This window comes from Ambystoma mexicanum, chromosome 8, assembly GCF_040938575.1.
Source record: "Ambystoma mexicanum isolate Mex_15411 chromosome 8, UKY_AmexF1_1, whole genome shotgun sequence".
In the NCBI taxonomy this organism is placed as follows: Eukaryota; Metazoa; Chordata; class Amphibia; order Caudata; family Ambystomatidae; genus Ambystoma; species Ambystoma mexicanum.
Window position 1 is genome coordinate 149,164,500 of NC_090929.1, and position 20,357 is coordinate 149,184,856.

Below are 20,357 nucleotides of genomic sequence, written 5' to 3' on the forward strand. Positions count from 1 at the left end.
CACTTTCTGCTGTATAGCGGCCATACAAATGTTCAATAAATAAAAATAAATACAATTTTGCCATGCTGCTACACCTCCAACAGGGAATACAAAATGCTAGGCCTCACTGCCAAAAAAGAGAGACTTCAGTATTTCTGGTACCCAGGCCCTGGATCTACATTATCATTGTTACACATTATATTTCACTACTGCTACACAATATCACCCCTGCCCTATACTTGGGCCTACTTGTGCTTCCATAAGTACTATGAAACAAGTGCATTTGTGGTTTGCATTTGCACTCTCTACAACCCTGCTACCGTGCACCTTCATTTTCTCGTGACCTAATAGATTTTTCGGAGCCTGAATCGCTTGGGCGGGCATGAGAGCAGTAGGTGCATTTCAACAAAAGTCCAGGAGAACTCTTTTCTCTTAATCCTGTTAATGTCTCAAGATACTTTCACCATCGTTGCATTGCCATATTACACTTTATCTGTAATGAAAACTGTCCTTGACTTGGAGACGTAGAACACTTCTTTTGGAGAAAAAAATATCAATCTAGAGGAGCACCACACATCCACATGCTTTTGTCGATTAAAAATGCTCCCAAATTTGGGGATCACAGTGACAACACTGTTTACAATTTATTGAAACCTACATTACCTGTGACATCACTTCAGAAGACATACCTAAATACCTACAGACAGAAGTTTTACGTTTCCAAAGACATAAGTGTGGCAAATACTGCTGCGGTCGATACAAACAAAAAGGGAAATACTTCACCAAATGTCGCTTTTGATTCTCAAGACCAGTTTGTGCCAAAGGTCAAGTAAATAGTTGAATGTCTTCATTCCAGCACAGTGTCAAGGCAAATCTCACCAAAACAGATACAACATGAAAAGAAATGAAGCATCCAAATACATCAATCATTGCAACACTAGCATTGCCCTCTTTTGGATTGCTAATAATACATTTAATACATTGCAGATAGTTCAATTGCCGTTCCAAGATATGCTTCAGCTATCTCACCAAAGCTGAGAAGACTGGGCTAAAAGACATTTGGGTTGACAATCATCCTACAAAACCCTTTCACAAAAATATTACATCTTTGGTATCAAAATGCTGTCAGATAGAGAATGCGCATCATATGAAGCTGAAGACCATTTAACAGGTACAGCCTTATATGGAACAAATCTGAAAACATTCTCTGGTTAAACCTTGGTCCAGCTTCATCACAAAAAATAGTACTGAAATTGTATAAAGAAATTGAATCAATAGCCCAAACTATCCCAATAGCCAAGATTTCTTAAAAACAATTTCATGGACACATACTATCCAAACAGAAGTACTGCTTTGGAAAGTGTGTGCTTATATATGATATAGCCCAACACTATATCTACAATCATAATTTTAGGCTAGATGAGACAACTGGCAAATATGCAGTGTTAAATTGTAAAGGAACCCTAGTAAGGCTTTTAAAACCCAGCCGAATTAACCATGTAAATGATCCTTTAAATCTACAGACCAAAGAGAACTTTATTACATTACCTTACTGTAACTATTCAAACATTGGAGAAAATAGGAAGAATTGTTAGGTGACCATGACACATTTGAAACTGCATTCAAGGCAAATTAAAGCAGTAAAACAATGGAAAATGTTAAACAGTACAAAGAAATGTTGGACAATGAACATCACTAAGAATAACAAATAGAAACAGTACTAGATAAAGACACTCCTGAGGGGAGCCAGCCATCTCTTACAGAAAGCCAAGAACACCTTGGAGAACCACTATTTCAAAATGATGCAGAAATAGCAATAAATGACGTAGAAAACACCGGGGGCCTCATTACAACCCAGGCGTTAAGGGTTTAACGGTGCCGTTAACCCTTAACGCCTAATTCCATTTTAATGCCTGCTTTTAGCAGACGTTAAAATGCAAGGCGCTAACCCGCCTTGGTGCTAATTACGGCACCGTAATTTACGGTGCCGTAATTAGCGCTTTCCCCACTCCCATTATGCCCTATGGGACAAAAATGGGAATGGGGAAGGGTAAATGGGGAATGGGGATTTACCGCCCCACTCACCTTGGAATGGGGCGGTAAAACCGCCATCCACCATAAAGTAGGGAACTTACCGCCTGGGTTGTAATGAGGCCCCATGTAACAATGAAAACAATCTAAAGATTTGTCAGTGCTCAAATCGCAGTTAAATGATGAACAACTCACCATTTACGTGGAAGTCACCTAAGAAATTGAACGTGGACTAAAACATGAAAATAATACTAGCAGTTGAGAAATTGCAAATCTCTGCTCTTGTATATAAGTGGTGAAGCTGGTTTTGGCAAAACCGTCTTCATTAAAACAATCAGAAAATGTGTAGAAGACAAAACAAACAACAACCTTTCAGTTGTTGTAACAGCCCCCACAGGTCTAGCTGCTTACAACATAGGTGGTATAACTTTACACTGACTACTCCTCCCCCAGTAGAACACAAATACAAATTAGAATATTACACATTTTCAGCAGCAGCTGTGACTGAATTACATTGAATTATATGACAAATGAAAGTCCTCTTAGTAGATGATATAAGCATGGTTTCCAGCCTCATGCTTGCTTAATTCATCTAAGAATGCAGCAAGTCCTAAAAACTGGATACAATGAACTCTTTTGAGGAAAACATATTATTGTTTTTGGAAACCACCTTTAGTTAACACCAGTCAAAGGCCAACCCATATTCAAAACATTAGGGTACAAAGAATGCTGTAGTACACTCGGCAGCATTGGCAATGTCAATCTGTGGTGTCATTTTTGCTACAGAGAACGTGTACAAAACATGCATCAGTCTGCAGACCTAACATATGCTCACATTTTAATAAGCATTAGAAATGGTGTGCTTACTGAAAATGCAAAATCATCCTTAAAAGGTAGACTAATACTTGAGCAGTATGGACAAAACACATCTGCCCCTGATGTAGAACAATTAGTACCAACACTTGCAAGCTGTAACCAATTCAATGTAATTATGCTAAAAAAAGAGATGCAACCCATAGTCCATATCAGCTGCACAGACACACTAGAAGTGCTTGGAATGACGCTCCCTATGTGTCAACAAGCAACAGCAAAACTAAATAGCTTAGAAAAATGTATCTCAAACACAACTAGATTGGAAAAAATACTAACTCTGTGTCTAAACTGCAGAGTTATACTAAAACATAACCAATGGAACAATTGGCACAGTTGTTGACTTCCAAGCATATCCAAATGAAAACAATATCCAGTTTGTCAACATCAGTTTTGACCATCTTGGAGAAACTAAAAATATCCCCTGCGCAACAGCACGTTCCCTTCTTTTCAAAAACATGTATGTATGCAGAGACACATTTTCTCTGTCTCTTGCATATGCTGTTACTATTCACAAGTTACAAAGGCTAAACCTTGACCACGCCAATGTTGACACTGGCAGTACAGTCCTCAAAGAAGATATGAGTTACATAGCACTTTCAAATCTTCATACACTCACTGGTATATTCTTAGTTAACTGTGATGTAAACAAAGTCAAAGCTGACATTCCTTGCATCCTAGAGTACAGCAGGCTATGGATACTGTACCCTCCACATCTGGATAAGTACCCTGTACCTCAAAAAATAAAACCTTTATACGGACAACTACCATAAATGGAAACCATATTAGAACTCCCCACAATCCCAGCAAAAAACAAAAAACAAATGCAGGACATCAAACCAAACAGACACAATTCTCTGGTCTGTTTCAAATCATCAAGATAACTCAAGTAAATTGCTATACAAATGTAGCAATCCTTCTTCTGTTCCAATTGTGGACATTATTTACTTACATGGCTCAGACCAGTTGTGTTTACAAATGCCAATCCGACACATAAATGCCACAAACAACTCTGACACTATCTGCAGTGTCTCGGGAATTAGACAGAGATTGGACTACTGAGCAGGAATAGTTAAATTCACCATAGACACACAGGAAGATCCTCTAGAATTCCTAATGTACTTACTACAAGAGCTAGAAAGAAAACACATCCCTATTAATTAAATCTTACAAATTGCATACACATGGAAACATATATGCACCCTCTGCAACTATGTTTCACAAGATCACATCCCTAATGAACGATTTGTGTATATATCTATACCAAAATGTAACTCAATTCCATTTCAACAGCTACTCCAAAATGCAAATCATAGCATTTTCTGCTAATTTTGCAATTCGGAAAATCAATCGAAAATACACAAAAATTCACATGCCTTATATGTAATATTAATGTGTTCAAGGGACAGCACAGATGGCACTAAACATAACTGTAAATGTACTAACTTTCCACTCACCCAAATATCTCTTGGTAAGAAAACCTTCACTACAGTAGACATAATATACGACACTGGTGCCACAACCACTTCTGGCCACTATACTGCATGTGAAAAAAAGAAGTGGTTGGTTTGAATGTAAAGACACATCCGTTACTCACAAACATAGGTTACCAGGAAATCTAACAAATGCCTACTTAATATTCATTAAACTCAAAGTTTGTAATTAAATTACACTTTAAATTCACAATTACAATAATGTTAAGTTAGAACACGCCAATGGGTATCTAACTACTTTAAACATAAACAAACACACAAAACTAATATTCATTAATAACAATATACTTCTAACATGCCATCACATTTATAATTACTTAATACATCCAAACTACCACAATACTACTTTTACAATATTATACAGTTAGAATATGCTAATTGGTATCTAACTACTTCAAATACAAACAAAACCACAAAACTAAGATTCGTTAATTGCAGTACCCTTACAACACAGACTCAAATATGTAATCACTTAACACACCCATACTACCATTGTACTACTTTCTACACATACAAAATATCTCTCTTGTTCATAAATGTAACAGTCTAAAAAGAAAGGAAGACATATTTGGCAACAATGTAAATTTCAGTAACAATAAATGTAGAAAATGTTTTGGGATTTTCTTCCAATGATCCAATGATTACATTATGTTAATACAACAACAGTGTATCATACATGTTTGTTGTACAAAACATAGTACATACAATATACTAATTATTAGGGTTAAAAAAAGTAAATATATGTATAAAACCTTAACTAATTATATCTTGCATACTATTTTCTATCACTAACTATATTTTCTTTGCTTTACAGACAAAGAAGCAAAGATGATACCCTTTTAACCAAGTCCAATTAAGTGCACTCTTTTACCCATGATCAGCACACACATTGATGGTCAAGGTAACAAGATATATGGGTCCAACCACTCAAGAGTGTGCCAAAGCCACCTTAGAACAATGTAACAGCAGGCTGCATAGCCAATTCCATGAGGTATGCCCACAAAGACAACAAAACAGTTGAAACAAACAGATAATTGAACGAGCTAATCACGCTCTGCCTCAGTAGTAGGTAATAAACAATAATAGATATTTGAATGACTGCAATGAGCCTTTGTCCGGTTTTCCTTTGATAGTGGTTTAACACAGTTAATCATTAATTGCTCTGGACAAAGTTGGCAAAATGGGCATGCCCTGACAAGCTTTTATGTCCTATTGGGGAACTTCACAAAGCGACGGAAATCAAAATTAGACTGAACAATGCCGGAATCTTAAGCAAGCCTATACCAACCAACCACGGGGTAAAGCAGGGTTGCCCCTTAGCAGCGACCTTGTTCTGCTTATTTATATCAGACATCGGAAAAACACTAGGAGCGGTAAGCTCATTCCCCCCTAAAATCAACGCAACACCAATGAGTTGGCTATTGTATGCTGATGATATTGCAATATTGGATCAGACACCCATTGGCCTAAAAAGAAAATTAGCGGCCTTAGAAAGATATGTGACTGAAAACAACCTACAAATTAATCCAGCAAAGCCAGAAATTCTGATTCTTCAAGACCTCACAAGAGCAAAAAGGACAAACAGAAGTATCGATCCAATTTGGTGTTTGAATAATGAACCGCTAAAATGTGTAAAAAAGGTGAAGTACCTTGGCATGTGGATAAACAGCAACCTGAATGATGATCCGTGGGTAGGAAACGCAAAACAAAAATGTAAGAAATTGGCATGCCAAGGTGCATTAATAAACAAGAAATATGGAACATTCTCACTGAAGCCGGTGATTGCACATTATAATCAAAAAACAGTACCTACATTAATCTATGGGGCAGACTACGCACTAGGAGCACCTGCAGTACTGTGGCAACAATTGGAAAGCCAATACTGGAGTCGTGTACTAAAATTGAGAAAATGTACTCCAATTTCCTGCTTGTGATATGAGTTAGGACTAACATCGATCAACGCAAGAGTTCTGTGGAATATGTTGTCTACGTATAGAAAGATCATTATTGACAACCATACTCCTCAGTTTGATATTCTAACGAACCTAGCGAGTGGGGGTCATAATTCAATCTCTGTTAAATGGGCGGAGGCCTGTGAAAACTATTTAAAAGAGTTACACACAGACTGAAATCCAATCCAAAGCAGGTGAAAAAAAATATCGGAACTGAATTTGTGTACAACAGTAGATGATAGAAATCACCATGAATTAATGGAAGATGCAGCTAAAGAGAGAAAAGGGCAGAATATTCTACCCCAATATATGGTGAAAGCTCCAAACTTTAACCACTAAAGGACTCTAATGATGTTCCGTCTTAACTTATTTTACACGAAAGCAAGTCTAAATCTTAGATTTAGAAAGTTTGACGGGAACTTGACATGTCGATTTTGTGGAAACCAGTTAGAGTCACTGAAGCATCTAACCCTGTATTATCCAGGACTAAGAACTTTGAGAACAAGACATCTAAGACATGTGATAATGCAAAATTCACTAACCGATGGAGAAGAGGTATGGGCTACGCTTGCCAATGTGAAGGATAACGTTACGTATGCTCTGGCTAACTTCTTGTGTAAGATGAACTCATTGTTAATAGAACAAAATGAGGCTGAAAGTAACAAGCCATGAAGACGGACATAGCGATAACTCAGAATTGCACAAGATGGTATTCGGTTGTGATTTGCAATGCTTAAAAGATGGCTTGTGGGATGACTTGTTTTCTGTCTTCTTTTTCTCTTTTTCTGTTTCCATTTCCCTTTCCTTTTAAAAAGTTTGTTATAAACTAAATGAAATAAAGAAAATGTTTTAAAAAAAGATAGTGGTTTATTCTCATAGTCAGCTGACACTTGTTTCGACCTAAGTCGACCTAATATTAAAACTATCAGCCCCAAACTGATGGCGCGCTGTTTGGTTATGGATAACATCCAAACAATTTGTTATATGAAAGTTCTTTGTAGTATAGGGTTAGTTCCCGCATAAAGTCATTATTGAACTCTATTCTGTCAGTAATACCGTCAAATAGGGTATGTGCTCAAAACTCAATGGACCGAGATGTCACTAATTATTTGGAACTAACTTTTTGGACATTTTTACGAAATCTACTGGACGGATTAATACCAAATTTGCAAAAGTATACTGTTGGGAACAGGCGGCAGCTCTTTGTGCAAACTTCATGCAAATCTGTCCAGCGGTTTGGCCTGTACACACAAGCAAAATATGTTTACATTCATGTCTATCTGGATTTTGTTGTGGGGTACCCTCTTTAACGTTTTCCTTTCTCGAAATCGCATGAAACTTCAGAAAATAATTCAAAAGTGACTGTATATTTTTGTTGCAAGTTTTCAGAACGATTTGTTGAACGGTGCCAAAGATATACGGTGCCCAAAACCAGTGTTCCTATGGGTTGAGCAACTTAAACATAAATGCCACAGACCCTGTAATGCATGTATTCAGTCACAAAACCTTGGGTAAGAGACAGTTAAGACCTCGATTGAGCTCACCACTAATCAGTCTTTTTAGATAGATTCAAATTGATATGTTGCCAGAAAGCAACAATGATTTAAATACCTGAAGTAAGGTCTGATGCAATATAAGAATGTCCAATATTAATATGAGTAGGTTGACCCATTTAATGGTTGCCCTCCCCTTGCGTTGTAGGTAAGAAAAACACGTCCTTATGGTTTTCTGAAAATCATTGTTTTCCCTGGTGAACTCAAGTCTCATGGGTGAAAATACTCACACTGGTTGTGGAAGTAAATAAAGGGTTTTTTGTGCTTATTGCAACTGAGAAGTGTCACAGAAAAATGTAAAACTTTTCTGACATTTCATAGCGTTTTCTATATAGAAGAGCAGCATATTGCTGTGCCCAACATTGATAGCTATACCAAGGATAACGTGGATTGTAGAAAGGATGCATTAGAATAACATAGGAACCACCATATTCTGATGTAACTGTATGTTTGTTTTTAATTTGTTTTTAGAACTTGTGAAACAACTTTGGAGTACAGGACAGTATTAGTTCCTGACCGAAGAAATCAGTTCGTCTTGAAGAAGGCCTGTAATAATAATGTGTAGTGACACTAGAGATAGTGTCTAATGGAATTGGTAAAGGCTGAACAATGTTGACTATCTAATAGACCTCTAATTTGTCAAGATCTCTCGTGAATTGATTTATACTGACCCCCGTATGGACTATATACGTTTTTAATTGACGCATTGAATTGTTGTGTCCTGTGTTTGTCTTTTTTGATATTGTATAGTGCAATGAATTATTAATAAATCGCAATCTTTTATATTGATTTGATTGGTATGTTTGGTTCCCCGAGGTGTCTTTTCTATGTGTTTCTACGTGTAACATTTTATTGATTTAACATGTTGCTTCTGTAAAAGCACCACCAACCTAATTTCCTGACGGGTAGTGAGAAGGGTAATCTTTTTCTCATTTTTCATAGTATACTCATACCCTCTCCCTCTCGAGAAATAGATCCCCCTTAAAAAACTGGGAGGTTACCTTTACGATAGGTGATGTAATAAGTGACACCATCAGTGCTGTTATCAGTGATGACAAGTACAATATAATTACAGATGCCACCAGTGATGTCGTAAGTGTTGTCATCTTTGAAAACACTGATGCCCAGGTGGCGCATAGTTATGGTGGGATTCCTTGAAATGGTAATGCTGAATTTCTGGGGGTTTGTTGCATTTCATCTGATCACCTTAACTCCCTCTTAACCAATGATTTTTCACTGAATTTCAAAGGTTTTGTTGCTATGTATTTTTCACATTAAATCTGATCACTTTAACTCTCGCTAAACTAAAGTTATTTCACTGAATTTCAAGAGTTTTGTTATACTATAGTTTCTTTGGGGCCCACTAGTCATGACCTTTGGCCATGGCCACTGTACATGTTGCCCTAATAGGTTCCTTTGGAGCCCAGCATCCATGGCCTTCATCTGTGGCCACTGTAAATGTAGCACCAATATGTTTATTTGGGGCCCACTAGCCAAGGTCTTCAGGCTTGGCCATTGTACATGTTGCAGCAGTAGGATTCTTTGGGGCCTCCTAGCAATGGCATTTGGCCGTGGCCACAGTGCATGTTACACCAATAGGTTTCTTTAGATCTCCATAGCCATGGCCTTTTGCCATAGCCAGTGGCACAAAGACCCATTGCCCCCTTTCTAGTAAATGTGATCACTGCAAGTGCAATATTTCTTTTTTTCCTCCTGTTTATTTTGGCAAGATTTCCCCAGAAACAACAATGGAGTTCCGATTCTCGCAATTTTTCCCTGGTATTCTACCAATAATGCTCTAAAATCAAAAACTCTTCCCTGTCTTCACAGGCATTCACCATGTGCCCCCTCCTCTTCCCTTGGTCCCCCCAATCCCATCAATTGGTTTTTCACTCCCTGGTCCTCTCCCATTACCCACTATCACTCTTGAGTTCGTCTGACGCAGTTTCTTTTCCAAGCGCGTCTTGAGCTATTGCCGCAGGACTCTCACAAGATTCTGTCAACTGTCAACTTTCTTTTCTTGTTGAGGCTGAATGTCCCACTTTCCCTCCTCCACCTCCTCACCTGAGGAAATTGTGTCCTCTTCCACTGGGCTCAAGGATCGATGGGATCTGTAGTCCTTCTCCTTTTTGTTTTGAAGTTTGAGTCTCACACGAGAGGGAGCCACAGTGAAGGCTACAAGAGAGCAATTCCCTGTGGACCCCCCTCCCGGGAGGCACGAGTTAGGGGAAAAAGCCAAACGTGGCAAAAACCCCTCGGAAATGTGACAGCTGGACTGGAAGATGCAGGATTCAAGTGGAAGAACGTATTCGTCCCAATGTGGGCACAGGAATCCGAGATAATTGAATTGGAGTTCGGCCAACCACGAAAACACAAAGCATAGGCAGCAGGACAGAAAGTGAAAGTAAGATGCGGCGAGGCCGCTAGGAAAGAAACCCGTATCGAGGTCCACGCACTGAAAAGAAGCATAAACAGGAGGGAGTACGGGCAGAGAGGGAGAGAAAGATAACAAGGAAAGAAAACCGGAAGAGACCGGTAACAAAGCATAGCGCAACAACGGCAGCAAGGAAAAACACAGCTGAACGAAAGGTTGCAACGCGCAGATGTCAAGAGGAGGTGTGTCTAAATAGTACCACGTACATACGACGTAAAAGCACCAGACCGCTGCATGTATGTAGTTGAAGGCATGCTGTAAATCAGTAAGTGCGGTAGCGACTCCAACGGCGCCATAGAAGCCAATATCCAAGGCGTCGCATGACAGATTCCCCCTATGAGCCAAAAATGTTCTAACCATAACTGGCTCTCCAGACCACTCCCCAAAACCCCAACTTTACATGGTGTCCTCTTTCCCCTCACCACCTCTAGCCTGATGCGATTGCATCCCTTTTCCTCCTCCAAATAGCTTTTGGAGCACTTTTTTGTCTTCCCGGAGTATTATCGCGGCCTTCACTTGCATCGAGCAAAAAAACATGGCACCATTTCATTCCTGAAAAGCCTCTCAGCTGCAAAATACGATGGGTGATAGACAAACGTTTTTGGGAGCAGGGAACACTACCTTCTACATAGAATATTTTTAAAAACGTCTGGATGGATATACTCCAAAACCAAGGAAATTAAGTCAATGCTTTGTGCCCAATTTGTTTCTTATTTGGTGCAAATCCGCCCAGCGTTTTTGCGCTATGGCTTCCCAAAAATGGCACTTTTTCTCTTTGGGGAAAGAAACCGAAAATAGCGTTGTTTTGTTTTTGTTTTCTTAATAACTTTTTCATTTTTTAACAAATCTTTCCCAAAATGTCCAGTTCGGCAGGGCCCATAATGTCAAACTTCGTCTTCGGAATAATTCATCCATATTCGTCTAGCAAGTCAAATGTGCAATAGAATTTTAGGAATCGTACAAAAATGTCAACGTGGGTATTGCGACGGCCGAAAATGCAGACTTTTGTTTTTTTTAACAACCCCTTTCACCACATATATATGTGGGGGGGGTTTAGAGTATAATATTAATATGGGGGAGGCTGTGGGGTTCTCCCCTGCATATATAGGTGCTGTAAAGGGTTAAAAAAAAGTCATTTTCGGCCGTCGCAATAATCACATAGATCCGAATTTTAGACAGCGTTCATGGCATCAGCCAATGTTCTGCCCTGGAGCCTCGGCCCATTGTCCACATGTTTAAGGTGCCCATGACAAGGCTGGAGGCCATGCCCACTGGGTGATGTGGACGCTGTTGCTGTTTAAACTGTGACACCGGCATCATTGACGGACAGAGCGCGCTGCCAGGCTGGGCCAGCTGCACGCCTGGCGAGGAGTGCCGTAGCTACTGCAAAGCCCAGGAACCCACCTCATCATGCTCACGCAAAGGTCTTACAAAATGGTTAAGCGTGCATGGAACGCAGTCGTGTTCTCTAACCCCCTTCTGCAACAGAAACACGTTCGTAAAAAGCACCATCTTTGATGCTCACTAGACTCACTCATGTAAAGTACGTTGAATTACTGTAACAGCATGTGTGCAGCAGCACAAGAAACGAATGGCATTTTGAATACGTTTTTATTCTAAACCTTTTCTAAGGGAATAATCAGCTCACAACTGGAACCGTGCTTCGGGAACAATAACGCCTGCGCGCAACAATAAATAGGAGCAAAACCAGGAGAAAGAAACAGCGGGCAATTCAGGCGCATTTTTCCAGGGCTGCAATTGCATCAGTAGTGCCAGTACCAGGGATCGGTGGAGCCGGCCTGTTTTCCAAGGGCCACTTATTTCTGCCACACGTAGGGAGGCTAGGGGGGCGGGGGGCGGGGGGGGGGCTCTTTGTGTTTCATAAATGACAGGAGAAACCTGGAGCAGAGAAAAGGAAGGGGGCACAGTGCTTTCTTTGTGTCAGAGTCAGATATTGGATGGAAGGGGAAGGTGTGTTTTAAGGAGAGCTGGAAAAAAAAAACCTCAACACGTTAGTCAGCGTGCTGTGCGTGCTGTGCTGAAGACTCGGTGCATTGTATGGTGTTTATAGAAGTACATTTCCAAGTGGAAGGGAGATATAGACATGTATTGCAGGGGTACTGGCATCCCTGAGGGGTCGTGCCACCCTTGTGAGGTTGCATCTGACAAGCCTAAGGGATTGCAGCGGCATAGCTCACGGAATGGCTTGTTCTGCTACTTCAGGACTAACACTGACCATCCAGCTAACTCTTGAAAAATAGCCCGTGGCTCTTCAGATGTTTCAGACTGCAACTCCCATCACCCCTAGCTGACAAAGTCAATGGTGAAGGCTCATTGGGCATAGTCCAAAACATCTGGAGAACCACAGTTTGCATACCCCTGCATAGGGTATACAGCAAAGCAAGGGAATGGTAGCGCTGTTGGGGAAGCTTGGCGCGCCCCACATGTCAAGTCTTAAATTAATGGTGCTCTTTTGTTCTTCTGAAAGTATGTACAATGTGGAGAACAACCTCTACCGTTTCCTCATGGCAACCGTTTGCTTATATCGGAACTATGTTTTTGGAGTGCATGCAATTAAAATAAAACTCTGTATTTGTCACTTTTTTCTGTTCTGGTTTCAGGTGTCTTCCTATCCCACTCTATCAGGCTCAGTAAACGGGCGGGATACCGGCAAACCTGATTTACCGTCTCCACCGGCCGATATCCTGGTAATACTGGGATATTACAGGCGGCGTAGCAACGGTAACTTCCCATTCTCATGGTGTTCCATAGGACTCCATGGGATGGGATTTCCTGAATGACCGGCACCGTTCTTAACAGCGGTGATTCAGGCATTTCTTTGACGGTGGGGGCCTACTCTACCAGAAGGTCAGGCCTGCCGCGAGATACGTGGCCCCCCACCAGCAAACTTGATGTGTGCCGGTCCAGAAAAAATGGCAGAGCCGGAATTGCCAGCATTTATTCTGGTATTTTTTCCAGACCAGCACACTCATAAGGAGCCTACATGTGTGGGAAATCATCCAACCAAGCAAAGCGCATATGACTGTGGTGCGAGCTGAAGACTTAAGCAGTCTCTTCCAGGGATGAAAGGATGCACAAGTGTAATGGCTACCACTGGAATTAATAATGGGATTGGTTTGGATTAAGAGATATTTCCTGGACACTGGCCATCGATTTTATTTATTAATTTATTTATTTATTTATTTGCATTTATAAAGCGCACAAGCGGCCCTGGGGCATTGTGGTGCTGTTACAGAGTGCTTATGAACACGGCGGTGGTCCCGACGTCTTGCCTTTTTTTGCTCCTGCTGCATACACAGCTGATGGCTACTCCTTCTACTGCTTCTGCTGGGCCATACCTCAAAGGGATTTAAATAATAAGAATTCTTGCTCAGGTATCGATTGTCAGAAACACTAGATTGCATTCTGTTGTTTTGTGCCTTTAAGCCCCTCTTCCTCGTCCCAGTACCAAATGTTTTGATTTTAACCTCATTCAACTTACTGTGTTTATATAATGCACTTTTAGGAAAGGGCTCTAGAGTAATGATTGGTTGATTCTTGATTTCATAGCTCAGATAAAAGGGAGAATCACATGTACCAGAAGTAATGGTATTGATGTTCTGATCCTTAAATGTTCTATTCACATGCTGACCATAAAGGTTTTCACTAGTTACACTTGGGCTGTTATTGGAAAGGGGAGTCTTACAGAGAGTCACACTATTCCCTTGGTGGCCTTCTCCTCCCAGGTGATCCACCTGGCTAATACGTTAATACCACCACCAGATTTAGGATCAGCTAGCGGCTGCCTTCCCCTGGCCACCTGGGAGGAGGCTTTAGTCAGGGACTCTGTGAGGACTCCACAGGAGTCATCACACCACCTTTAAAAAGAAAAAAATGAAAACAAGTCGACATAGAAAAGTCGAAGTAGAAGACCAATGAGTAAATGTGGTTGATGGAATCACATATGATCTGTTATCATGTATTGCTATTGTTTTTTCTCTATTTTTTATTTATGTATAACATGGTTAAATATAACATTTCATACAATAAAATAGTTAATATATCACCACACATTAAAACACATACAGAATACAGTTTATCAATTGTATACAAATCATCACAGCTTATTCATATAATGATATGCATAAATTCTGAAAATTACGTAAAAATTATTTCGGCATCAAGTGAGTATATTTAATAAACTAATGTTGGAACTAAATAGCTGTACATTGCTTATAGGAAGAGGTCTGCACTTTAAATACATCTGCAAGTTATAATTATTACCTCCAATATTACGGCATTACCCCCAAAATTACAACACTAAGGGCCTCATCACGAGTTGGGAGGTATTCCGGTGGTATAAGGCAAATAGCACTACCACCAACCTGGGTCCGGTGGTATTAGCGCCAGATCACAGGTTCAGCGGTAGCAGTAACTCCCCATTCCCCACTGAATCCATTGGACCCAATGGGGCATTTTCTGCCCAATTACCGCTGGCGATAATTGCACTGAAAATGGGAATGTTTTCAGCGTATTTACCCTGGGGGTAATGCTGCCAGACCCGTGATAGGGCCAGACCTTAAATGCGACTGTAATACTGTTACAACCGCATTTAAGGGCTTCCGCCCAACTCGTGATGAGTCCCTAAGTCTAATGAAATCCACCTTACATTGTTGGGAATTATTAAAGAACATGAATATATATTATTAAAAAGCAATAGCACGTGACTTAAAACTACCACATAATATAATCGATAACTATGGTTATATAATTGCCCATTTAAAACTAATGTGAACAAGATATGTTGAATAGTCTCTCTAATTAACAACGCTTACAATTCTCACACTTGAAATTAAATGCAATGGGATATAATGAGGTATTGAGCATTTTGTCATCACACTGCCAGCAGCATATATAACGACGGAAGCTTTGATGAACCAGAAGGCAGCACACTATTTAATGGTATATGTGAACAAAGGGACTTGGAATAGTATTGAGTAACAAATAGTCTAATTACTTTGTGAGTTTTTTGCACTTCCAATAATTAATCAAGTCAAGCCCCAACCACCAAGTCACTGACCCTTGACATGCAACCATTTTGGATCAACAATGAGCCCACAAATTGCACTCCAGAGTAATCTTACCAACCATTCATGACCTGCGACTGAAACAAACATTTGCTCCCAGAAAACACAATGTATGCATTGATAAGACAGCGTGTACTAATAAGAACCTATTAGTAGTTTGTTTCTCTCTATTTTGTATTTTTAAACACCATAATTCACAGTTATCATGCTAGCTAAATGATGTACAGAGACTACGGTTATAATTACCTTGAAAAAGCACGAGAAATGTATGAAACAAGCATCAGCACCAGAAACTAACTGGCAATAGTATAGTAACTTACATTTGTAAGGAAATCACAAATTGGTCACTATAACAGGACTCTCTCGACAGATGTATTTGAAAAAGGTTGAATTATCAGCAATAACTAATCATAGATGGAAGCTGGATCTCTTTACACACCCCTATTTTGCATGCAGCTCCATTGCTACCCAGAGCTGTGTTCCCACTTTAGAAATCTCTAAAATATAATAATGAAAATAATCAATCAGTTCTTTTTTTAATTTATGTTTGTCTGTCAAAATTTGCTTTTCTCTCACCATGCCACATATCATCAAATTGCAATAACATTTATGGCAAACCTTCTCCTTTCTATGGGTTTGTAAGGTATGTGTATTTGGCTTTATATAGCATAATCTAGCTGGAAAGAAACTCAGCACTGTGAATGTTTTTTCAGGGTAACGAGGGCATGAGGTATAGAGGGGTGGGTGACAATAGGTGGCGTGGGATGTTCCGAGCGTGGGGTGGAATGTGATGTGGGAAGGCAATAAGCCCATATGTCTTTGGGTTGGGTTCTAAATCTATTGTGAATTAAATCAGTGGGCTCTTGTACCACTGGGATAGCATAAAGCCATCTTGCATATTTGTACAAACTAGATGCACGTTTCTGCCTGTTGCAAAGTGAATGCCATTGGAAAGGAGCTAGCACCTTCCTTCACCCCCAAGCTCTTTACAATTAGGCAAGACTGCTTCTAGGCACTACAAGGGACCATGGGGTAGGAGGGGGATTGAGAACGTGTTTTCATGCAAATATAATCATACACACAGACATGGGCAGGCAAATAACTATTAGCTGAATACATTTGTAAATGTTAAATCCTATTTAGTTCTGAAATCTTAAGGCATGATAGAAGCAAGCTCTTTGCCGGGAAGAATGCAGTCTGTGCTAAAAATAGACTACAGGCATTGCTGTGGTGTTCTCTAGCACTGGCAGAGCACACAAAGTAACTCAGCATCTGTTTGCTTTCTGTCAAAAAGGCCATGCAGGCTAAGGCTCAATGCACACACAATGCAGAATTATGGTAATGCTTACCTTCAGATGTCCCTGCAGGGGCGCCCATCTTCAGTGGCTTTCTGTGTGTGTGCAACTCCCCTCCCGTGAACAGGCATGACGAGAGACTCAAAACACTCCGTCCCTACTGAGTTTGCCGACTGGCACCTTGGCCCAGCACAGGGTCCAGGTTGGAGTGTTTTGGGATTGATGCTCACCCTGGCTGTTGTGAAGATGAAGGGCACTGACCGGACTGGTAACCAGGTTGCTGTCTGACCTATGGGTGATAAGTGAATACACTTAATATGGATTTCATTCACATCCCCACACCTAGCCTCCCTAACCTTCCCCCTGTGCTGCTGGCTGGAAAGGGCACAGACTCACCTTCATGTATGGCGGAACCCCTGCTTGCAAGCTCCAACACCAGGTCCAGTTGCTTCTCTGGGCTGCTGTGGTCACACATGTTTCCAGGTGAGTAGCGATGATTCAGGGTAAGTAGAGTCTCAGGGTGAGTGAATGGCCATAGTGCCGATAAAAGTGAAAGTCTTTAATAAAGTTTGCAGTGTTTTAACAGTGAGCGCTAGCTGCTTGCTGTATTGCGAGTTTGCAATGTTTAAGCGTGAGCGCTGGCTGCTTGCTGTACTGCACGTTTGTGTTTAAGTTCAGCGTTAGTACAAACTGCGCAGCGGGGCACTGGAAATGCTGTATGATATTGTATTGATGACTTGCTTTCCTCTCCTTGCAGGCTTGCGTTGCATCCGGAAATGCTGTCGGGAGGCTGATCAAGCCGGGAACTGCGATCGGAGATGGCAGAGGTAAGCAGACTTGAACGGGGGACAGGCCGCGAGGTACACTCAAGTGCTAACCTGTGCTTTCTGTTGTTCCCTTCTGCAGGTTCCTGAAGTGGCAAAGAGCGGACCGAGTCAAAACAGGTAATGGATGTAGAACAGAGCTTCCTGCGGCCGTGATGAACACAGCGGGTCTCAGCTGGTAAGTATATGCACGCAGGAGCTCCGAAGGGCGTTCCCACGACTTGGGGCACACAGTGCTGGAGGCAGATGATAAGCGTTACACTGCTTGTGCTTGAGCATGAAAAAACGCTAAGCACGGGGTGCGGCCCAGGGCATTGTTTCATAGCCCTGGACTGCACCCTGGAAAACTAGACCGCCAGTGATAGCCTCAGCACAAACTACTTGGGTGCCCTCTTGAGTGCTATTGACTGGCCCGATATGGCGCGGCCACCTTGGAATAGGCCTTCCTGCTTACTGCACTGTTGCCTGCACCAGCCAGCCACTCTACCCACCCAAACCCTGCCAATGCTATAGGTGTGGGAAGAGTGACCTAATGCCCTGGTTGCTTTGGCAGGCCTGCCAATATGAGGGGACATGCCGAGCCTTGCACTGGGGATCATGACAATTATGGAAAACAAGGTTTTAAGTGGAATTACTGGACCAGATAAAAACATGAGTAGAATGAAAGAAATATGGAGAGCATGACGGGAAAATGTTTTTATATGTAAATGTTCACAGGTAGCAAAATGATGAAAAACAGGAGCTACAGTGTATTTTTGCATAGGCTAGCAATATGTAAAGTAGCATAGTCTGACAGAAATCGCCAACCATGAAGAAAGGAAGACTTTGCAACATCCCTTGTATGGGAGCAGGACGGTGTGGGATGGAGCCATACCCATATCCAGTGACCAAGCCAAGAGAATAAAAGCTCCTGCCTTGCACCAGTTTGCAGGAGAAAGGAACGGTTGACGGAGAGAAGAGATCATTCAGGCAGCAGAGTTCTTTGCTCCTATCCTCATTTCTGTAAAAAATGTGTTATGCTTGCAAGATAGACTTTTGGCCTTACCTTCCTATATGGGTGTTTTTATTCCGGTATGAGTGTTAATAGGGGCATCCTTATAATTAGGGATACCCCTGCAATTAGGGCCTACCTTACAATGCATACCCCTTTTACTCCAGTGGCAGATGCACTAAAGTTGGAACGGGCAAAACAGCGCAATGGTGTACAGTGCATATATAGACCACCTGTAAACATCATTTAGGAATTAACTTATTGCAGAACACACCAGTGCCCTCTTGTTGTATAAAACAACAATAAGCTAATTGGAATGAGACCAGTGCAACCCACCTTCTCCTGGCTTACAGCATGCAGCAACATCAATGTTCAGGTGACTAGGAGCTCATCAAGGAACACATATTGCTTTAATAAATCGATGGTAGTGGTTTGTGGAGTAAAATATGCCTATCGAGTAGAAGGTCAAAAAGCTACTTCCCGAACACAGTTAATTTTTTCATCTACATGGGAAAAAACTAAAAAATAAAGTTTAGTGCTATTAAGAAAACAATTTCAACAACAAATAAGCATGATTTTATTACAAAGCTCTATTCCCCAATTAATCACTACAATGCCAGCACATATCCTTGAAATACAATATCTATACTAGATGTGTTAAAGTATACTGACACACTGACAGAAAGAAATTCAAAGAAAAATAAGAAAAGAAAGAAGATATTAATCCAGAATCAAAGTACAAAATGTACACAGCTTGATATATAACACACCATTAATAGATTTAGTAGTCATTGGTTATTGGTTATTTGTATAACATTTCATTATTGAATGCATTAGTCCTTAGTCGACATGTGCAATGTTTCGGTATAACCAAAAATTAAATTCCCCCTTTGTCAGGAGAAAGATAATGCTATATGATTGTCAGCCCCCAAAGTTAGTCAGCCCTGCTCAAGTCCATGCCGAGCAACATTTAATGCAGGTTAGTCAGTCTTGCTCAGATTCATGCTCATGTCAACATTGTAGATTACATTGCTGATTTGACAAACCTATATCGGACAGAGGCATTGAAGACAAACTTCAAGAGGGATTGCTAGAGAAAAACGTCCATATTAATAGAATCCTAAAAACCAAAGTTCAATATCCTGTTGTAGACACACTGGTAGGCTGGGAACTTCTTCCTGCTACATCCTAAATTGTATCGTCAAATCCTCACTAGGTGATTTCTATCTCCAATGGAAACCTTGACTGGGATTGCTAGAATGGGGTTCCCAGCATTATGGAGTAATGCTGCTTTCTGACCTGCAAGATCTGTAAGAGTGTCCACGCAATCATGGAAAGAAGAAGAAAGGTGTACATTCAATCCCTTCCCCCAAATATGAAAGAAGGCATCCCTAGCCTCTGCAATGGGATCAAGCCTCCAACTGAAAAAAGCTAAGTGTTGAGACGTGATGCAAAAAGATCCTGCGTGAAAGGACCAGACGTTTCCTGTAGGCAGAGAAAGACTGGTCTGGCCAGATGCTAATAGGTGCAATCCGTCCAAAGACAAGAGCACCAATTTGCCACTAGCTTCTGGGACCTGGGTAAAAAGGGTGCCATTACTTTTAATGTGATAGTGGAGAAAAATAATTCCAGAATCTGTCTGGAACACTATTCTCTCTCTTTCTCTTCACGCTGGCTCGGTGGCGTCTTGCACTCTACCTGTTTTCTGGACCCCGCTCAGTTTCCTCTTTTCCAGGTTACTTCCCCAGGTGCTTGTGCTCTCTTCGCCCCCTTCCCCGCTCTTTCCACCTTTCTCCTCCTGGCTTCTCATTCTGTCACAGTGCCTCTCGGGTGCTGTGCGCCAAGATT